The sequence below is a fragment of the Melanerpes formicivorus genome, unplaced genomic scaffold, assembly GCF_026170545.1.
Source record: "Melanerpes formicivorus ecotype bairdi unplaced genomic scaffold, bMelFor1.0.p_v2 SCAF_57, whole genome shotgun sequence".
NCBI lineage: Eukaryota > Metazoa > Chordata > Aves > Piciformes > Picidae > Melanerpes > Melanerpes formicivorus.
The window spans coordinates 4,534,969-4,542,510 of NW_027142409.1; positions in this window are offsets into that span (position 1 = coordinate 4,534,969).

The following is a 7,542-nucleotide window of genomic DNA, read 5'->3' on the forward strand; positions in this document are numbered from 1 at the left end:
CACAAGTCCCCCCCTTCCCGCCCTCCTTTCCCTCCCGCCCCAGTTCCTTCCCCCCCCCCCCCCCCCGTCCGTCCGTCCGTCCGTCCCTCCCCCTCGTTCGGCTCTCCCGGGTAGGGCTCAGTCACTCCTTCGTCTCTCTCCGACGTAAGGAGACGGTCCCAAGTGTGTTCATGGAGTGGGAGGGGGCGGCGGCGGGAAGATGGGGACCGAAGGGATAGAGAGGCGCGTCTCGCCCGAGCTTTTAATTAGAAACTCGCTGAGGAGCCTCTGAAATATTCATGGCCTGGCGCGGCTCCCCGTCAGGCGGGTCCTCTGCCCCGCGGCCGCAGGCACCGCGTTCTTCGCCGTCCCCCACGGGGGGCCGCGCGGCGGGGGCGGGCGGGGAATCCGCCTGTTTACCGGGAATTCCGGGGTCTGGCTGCGGCAGGGAAGGGATGGGAGGTGTTGGGGCGGGGGCGAGCTACCGGGGAAGAGGAAGGCTATTTTCTGCTCCCTCCGAGCGGGAAGCTGGCGGAAAGGTGGCTAGAGCGGGGTCTGTGTGGAAGAGGCGGGCGTGTCGCCTTTCTCGCCGATTCTTGGCAAGGGCAGTCCCGGGTGGCGAGGCAGCTTCCTGGGCTCGCGGCGCGGCACTGCCTGGAAGCGCTCCCGGCGGGGCCGGGTGGGGGGAGGAGGAGGAGGAGAGCGAAGGCAGTGTCGCTGGCAGGGGAGCTCTGCCTCAAACGGTCACACTCCTTCAGCCGCCGGCTCCTTCAGCGTCGGGTGACGGCCTGAGCGAAGGGGTGGAAGCGGCGTGAGGACCCGCTGGTGGACAGTGAGTGGGGCAACAGCTTCCTGCAACCGTTTGTGCTTCCAAAAGCGAGACCCCTCTTGCCACAGCCGCCTCCCCAGAAATAAATAAACACAGTATAAATAAACGCAGCCCAAACACGCCGCCCTCAGTATCACAGTATCACAGTATCACTTAGGTTGGAAAGGACCTCGAGGATCATCGAGTCCAACCTATCAACACAGACCCCATGACTAGACCATGGCAGCAAGTGCCACGTCCAATCTCCCCTTGAACGCCTCCAGGGTCGATGACTCAACCACCTCCTTGGGCAACCGGTTCCAATGCCGAATGACTCGCTCGGTGAAGAACTTCCTCCTCACCTCGAGTCTGAACCTCCCCTGGTGCAGCTTGAGACCGTGTCCCCTTATTCTGGTGCTGGTTGCCTGGGAGAAGAGGCCAACCCCCTCCTGGCTACAACCACCTTTCAGGTAGTTGTAGAGGGCAATGAGGTCACCCCTGAGCCTCCTCTTCTCCAGGCTAAACAATCCCAGCTCCCTCAGCCTCTCCTCATAGGGCTTGTGTTCAAGGCCTCTCACCAGCCTTGTTGCCCTTCTCTGGACACGCTCAAGTGTTTCGATGTCCTTCTTAAACTGAGGGGCCCAGAACTGGACACAGTACTCAAGGTGCGGCCTAACCAGAGCAGAGTACAGGGGCACTATGACCTCTCTGCTCCTGCTGGCCACACTATTCCTAATGCAGGCCAGGATGCTATTGGCCCTCCTGGCCACCTGGGCACACTGCTGGCTCATATTCAGGTGGCTGTCGATCAGCACACCCAGGTCCCTCTCTGTTTGGGAGCTCTCCAGCCACTCCGACCCCAGCCTATAGCTCTGCATGGGATTGCCGTAGCCAAAGTGCAGCACTCGGCACTTGGACTTGTTGAAAGCCATCCCATTGGACTCTGCCCATCTGTCCAGTCAGTCGAGGTCCCTCTACAGAGCCTTTCTACCCTCTAACTGACTAACTGCCCTCCCTGCAGCGCCCCTCGCAACGTGCGGAACATAGAGGGTGAAACACGCTCCGGCAGAACTTTCTGTTTACTTTGATTGTCTGGATAAAACCTCTCCCTTGGCAGCCGAAACGGGCAAATACAGGGCTGGATCGCGTGGCAGGCGCACTTCCCAAACCCTACAAGACCACGAGCTGGGAGTGGGAAGCGCTCGGGGTCCGTCTCCTGAGGCGGCAGCAGCGGCGGCGGGCGGGAATACGCACGGGCCGCGGCCGCTACGAGCGAGTAGGCCCCCGCGGACAGGTAACGCGCGCCGCTGGCCCCTCCTCAGTCAGCAGTAACAGTGACCCCCAGTGGCCGCTGCTGAGCCTGAGCTCGCGGAGCTGCCTGCATCCTTCCCGCCGCCCGCGGTCGGGCGGCGCTGAGGGGCGAGGTCGTTAGCGATGGTTTCTCTGTCCCTCAGGGGAATCGCCGGTCCCCGCCGCGCGGGGTTGTGTTCTCTAAATACAGAGTCCGAGACGGATGGGGTTGGAAGGGGCCTTCGGAGATCATCTAGTCCAACCCCCGCTGCTAGAGCAAGGTCACCTGGAGTAAATCACACAGGGATACGTCCAGGCGGGTTTTGAATGCCTCCAGAGAAGGAGAGTCCATCACGACTCTGGGCAGCTTCCTCTAGTACTCTGACACCCTCAAAGAGGTTCCCCCTCCTGTTTACACGGAATCTTCTGTGTTCCAGTTTGTGTCCATTGACCGTACACCTGTATTATTTCCATCTATGCTAGCCAACTTATCTTTCTTTTTTTTTTTAAAAAAAAGGGAAAATAAGCCACATGGTGAAGAAATACATCCAGAGGCAAGACTGAGCAAGAACATGTTGTCAGGAGTCCAGAATCCCACCTCCTCTTTGTCTTTGTGATTTGTTTCCAGTCACTTTAACACTCATGGGGAAAAAAATAAAATTAATTGAACAAGCAGTTCAACAAAGAGAAAGAATGGCTCTTTGCATAACTATGGTTGTATTTACAAGTTAGTCATATCAAATATTGACATGTTAGGGTCACCTAATGGAGACAGGCAAAGTAGAAAATGAGCCAGGTAGTGTACAGCCTGGTGTTCTGTGTTAAACAGCCTTTCCCTGCATTCAGGACTTGCTTCCTTAAAAAAAAGAGGAGGGTAATTGTTATTGGTGATTCCCTCCTGAGTGGAACAGAGGGTCTGTTGGCCAGACCCTACTCACAGGGAGGTTTGTTGCCTTCCAGGAGCCATGGTTGGAGATGTTACCAGAAGACTGCCTGGTCTGGTGCAGACCTCTGATTATTATCCCTTAATAGTCATGCAGTTAGGGAATGATGATGTTGCAACCAGAACTCCCAGGGCTATCAAAGATGACTTCAGGGCCCTGGGAGATCTGGTTGAGGGGTCAGGTGCACTAATAATGTTTTCGTCTATACCCTTAGTTGCAGGAGGGAATACAAGAAGGAACAGGTCAGCAGCTGCAGTCAACAAGTGACTTAGAGGCTGGTGCAGTCAAAAGAATTTTGGGTTTTTCGATCTTGAAAAACTTTCTGCTGCACCAGGCCAGCTGGCAACAGATGGAGTACATCTGTCCCAGAGGAGGGGTAAGATCAGAGTGTACGAGAATGGCCTATCCCTCAAAGGGAAAAAGATTCTAGGAAGGGAATTGGCAGGTCTCATAGATAGGGCTTTAAACTAGTTTTGAAGGGGGAAGGGGCTGAAACCAGTCCCCCCAGGCTGGGGTCTGGGGGTGATAAGCCAGAGCCAGAGGTGAAACCAGCAGCCTGGATGAAGTGCATGTACACTAATGCACAAAGCGTGGGCAACAAACAAGAGGAGCTGGAAGCCTTGCTGCAGCAGGAAAGTTATGATGTAGTTGCCATCACAGAGACCTGGTGGGACAACTCACATGACTGGAGTGCTGCAATTGATGGCTACAGGCTCTTCAGGAGAGACAGGCAAGGAAGAAGGGGTGGAGGGGTGGCCTTTTACATCAGGAAGGCACTAGATGCCATCGAGCTGGAGATCAGGGACAATCGGATTGAATGCCTGTGGGTGAGAATTAGAGGGAAGGCCAACAGGGCTGACATCCTGGTTGGAGTTTGTTATAGACCACCCAACCAGGAGGAGGATGTGATGAGTCATTCCATAGGCAGCTTAAGGCTGTCTCAAGATCGCCTGACCTTGTTCTCATGGGCGACTTCAACTTGCCTGATATCTGCTGGGATCTTAACATAGCAGAGAAGAGGCAATCTAGGAGGTTCTTAGAATGCATGGAGGACAGCTTCTTATCCCAGGTGCTGCGAGAGCCTACCAGGGGTAAGGCTATGCTTGACCTCCTCTTCACCAATAGGGAAGGGCTGGTGGGTGATGTGGTGGTCGGAGGGTGTTTGGGGTCCAGTGACCACGAGATAATTGAATTTTCGGGTTTTGGTCAAGCTAAGAGGGGTAGCAAGAAGACCTCCACTCTGGATTTCCAGAGGGCGGACTTCAGGCTACTCAAGGAACTAATTCAGAGTGTTCCATGGGATAAAGCCCTTAAAAACAAAGGGGTCCAGGAGAGCTGGACCTACTTCAAGGAAGAATTGTTGAAGGCTCAGGGACAGGCTGTGCCAATGTGCCCAAAGATGAGTCGCCAGGGCAGACGGCCAGACTGGATGGTTAATGAACTTTTAATAGAACTAAGGGAAAAAAAGAGGGTGTATCATCTTTGGAAGAAAGGTGAGGCAACCCATGAAAAATTTAAGGATGTTGCTAGGTCTTGTAGGAAGAAAATTAGGGAAGCAAAAGCGCATTTGGAGCTCAGACTGGCCTCTGCTGTGAAGGACAACAAAAAGTCCTTCTATAAATACATTAATAACAAGAGGAAGTGCAAGGACAACCTCCACTCCTTGGTGGACACGGAGGGGAATGTTGTAACAAAGGATGAGGAAAAGGCAGAGATACTTAACACATTCTTTGCCTCAATTTTAACTAGCAGGACAGAATGTCTTCCAGACAGCTGGCCTGCAGAGCTGGCAGAAGGAGCCAGGGAGCAGGATAGTTTTCCTCTGTTCCAAAATGGGGGAGTTGGTGATCTGCTCAGCCACTTGGATCCCCACAAGTCCATGGGATCCATCCTAGGGTGCTGAGAGAGCTGGCAGATGAGCTGGCCAAGCCGCTCTCCATCATTTTTCAGCAGTCCTGGCTCACTGGAGAGGTCCCAGAGGACTGGAAGCTGGCCAACGTGGTGCCCATCCACAAGAAGGGCCGGTTGGATGAGCCAGGGAATTATAGGCCTGTCAGCCTGACCTCAGTGCCAGGCAAGATTATGGAACAGGTCATCCTGAGTGCAATAACACAGCACTTAGAGGATGGCCAAGGGATCAGGCTCAGCCAGCATGGATTTAGGAAGGGCAGGTCCTGCCTGACCAACCTGATCTCCTTCTACGAGCAGGTGACCCACCTGGTGGATGTGGGGAGGCCTGTGGATGTAGTCTACCTGGACTTCAGCAAGGCCTTTGACACCGTCCCCCATAGCAAACTCCTGGCCAAGCTGTCAGCCCATGGCTTAGACAGCAGCACTCTGAGCTGGGTTAGGAACTGGCTGGATGGCCGAGCCCAGAGACCGGTGGTGAATGGTGCCACATCCAGCTGGCGGCCAGTCAGTAGTGGAGTCCCCCAGGGATCAGTGCTGGGCCCCATCCTCTTTAACATCTTTATTGATGATATGGATGAGGGCATTGAGTCCATCATCAGTAAATTTGCAGATGACACCAAGCTGTGGGTAGGAGTTGACCTGCTGGAGGATAGAGAGGCTCTGCAGAGAGACCTCGACAGGCTGGACAGATGCGCAGAGTCCAACAGCATGAGATTTAACACATCCAAGTGCCGGGTTCTGCACATCGGCCACAACAACCCCATGCAGTGCTACAGGCTAGGGTCAGAGTGGCTGGAGAGGGGCCAGGCAGAGAGGGACCTGGGGGTACTGGTTGATGGTAGGCTGAACATGAGCCTGCAGTGTGCCCAGGCAGCCAGGAGGGCCAATGGCATCCTGGCCTGCATTAAGACCAGTGTGGCCAGCCGGAGCAGGGAGGTCATTCTGCCCCTGTACACTGCACTGGTTAGGCCGCACCTCGAGTACTGTGTCCAGTTCTGGGCCCCTCAGTTTAGGAAGGATGTTGACTTGCTGGAATGAGTCCAGAGAAGGGCAACGAAGTTGGTGAGGGGCTTGGAACACAAGCCCTATGAGGAGAGGCTGAGGGAGCTGGGGTTGCTTAGCCTGGAGAAGAGGAGACTCAGGGGTGACCTTATTGCTCTCTACAGCTGCCTGAAGGGGGGTTGTAGACAGGCAGAGGTTGGTCTCTTCTCCCAGGCAGCCAGTACCAGAACAAGAGGACACAGTCTCAGGCTGCGCCAGGGGAGGTTCAGGCTGGAGGTCAGGAGGAAGTTTTACACAGAGAGGGTGATTGCCCATTGGAATGGGCTGCCCCGGGAGTGGTGGAATCGCCATCACTGGAGGTGTTCAGGAGGAGACTTGATGGGGTGCTTGGTTGCATGGGTTAGTTGATTACGTGGTGTTGGATGATAGGTTGGACATGATGATCTTGAAGGTCTCTTCCGACCTGGTCTATTCTATTCTATTCTATTCTATTCTATTCTATTCTATTCTATTCTATTCTATTCTATTCTATTCTATTCTAATTCAAGCAGTCCTCCACATGAAGTAATCTCTGGAAAAAGGTAGATAAAGCTACAGACGTGAAAGAGGTATCCAAGAAGCCAACTAAACACCTGGACTGATTCTCTTCTGGCTTACAGCTACAATTTCTGTGTTATTTTTGGTCACCATCCCTTATGTAAGGAGCGGTCTGAGTTTTGTGTTCACACCAGTTCAACTCAGGAACATCAGGCTACGTCTTTCCTAGTAAGTACCCAGACCTGTCTGTCCTGTCTGACATAGAGACCAGCTGGCATGGAACAACCTTCGAGTTGTTGAGTAGTATGGCTAATGTAGTTTTCTTTCTTTTGAGGAGACAGTGGACACAATTAGAAACTGCCTTAATACCTCTAAGGAGGTAACTCCACCATGAGTCTAGAAATGGGATAACTGGCATTTACCGAAGACACAACAAGGACAAATTACATCATAGATGATTTCATTGCAGTGCTTAGGAACATTCCTTTAAATTTACTAATATAGAAATAGACTCAAAGTACCATGGAGATATCCAAGATATGAGGTAGATAAATAAACAACTTGTTGCCTCTTTATGCATGCAGAAGCTGAGGCAAAGACCTGTTGGATTTACACTGAATTATACAAAGATGTGCAGTAGTTTCCATGACTTCAGTGAAGTTTGTTGAAATTCACACCAGTTGATTTAGGATAATTTAACTTTGTGGTGAAGGCACATTATGCCCAGATACTGAATCTTGTCCCAGCATGTGGGCAAGTTCCCCCTCCCTTGGAAGAAGACAAAAGCCAAGGCATTAGCCAGGCTTGCACGCACCCAGCGCATGCAGTGCTCGTGCTGACACCAAGTATGGGCATAATTCTATCTTCACGCTTTCTATAGGCTGAAGCCAGTTGTTTATGAGAGTGCCTATTGGTCAAGCCCAGCCTCGAGGAATCTATAAGTATCACCCCAGTTGGTAAACAAGTTGCCCCCTCATTCACTTTGTCTCTGTGCTTGCTCGAGAGAGTAACTCTCGAGCTGCAGCCTTTGCCATTGAGCTTATTGTTATTAGCTTCTGTTATACATGCACG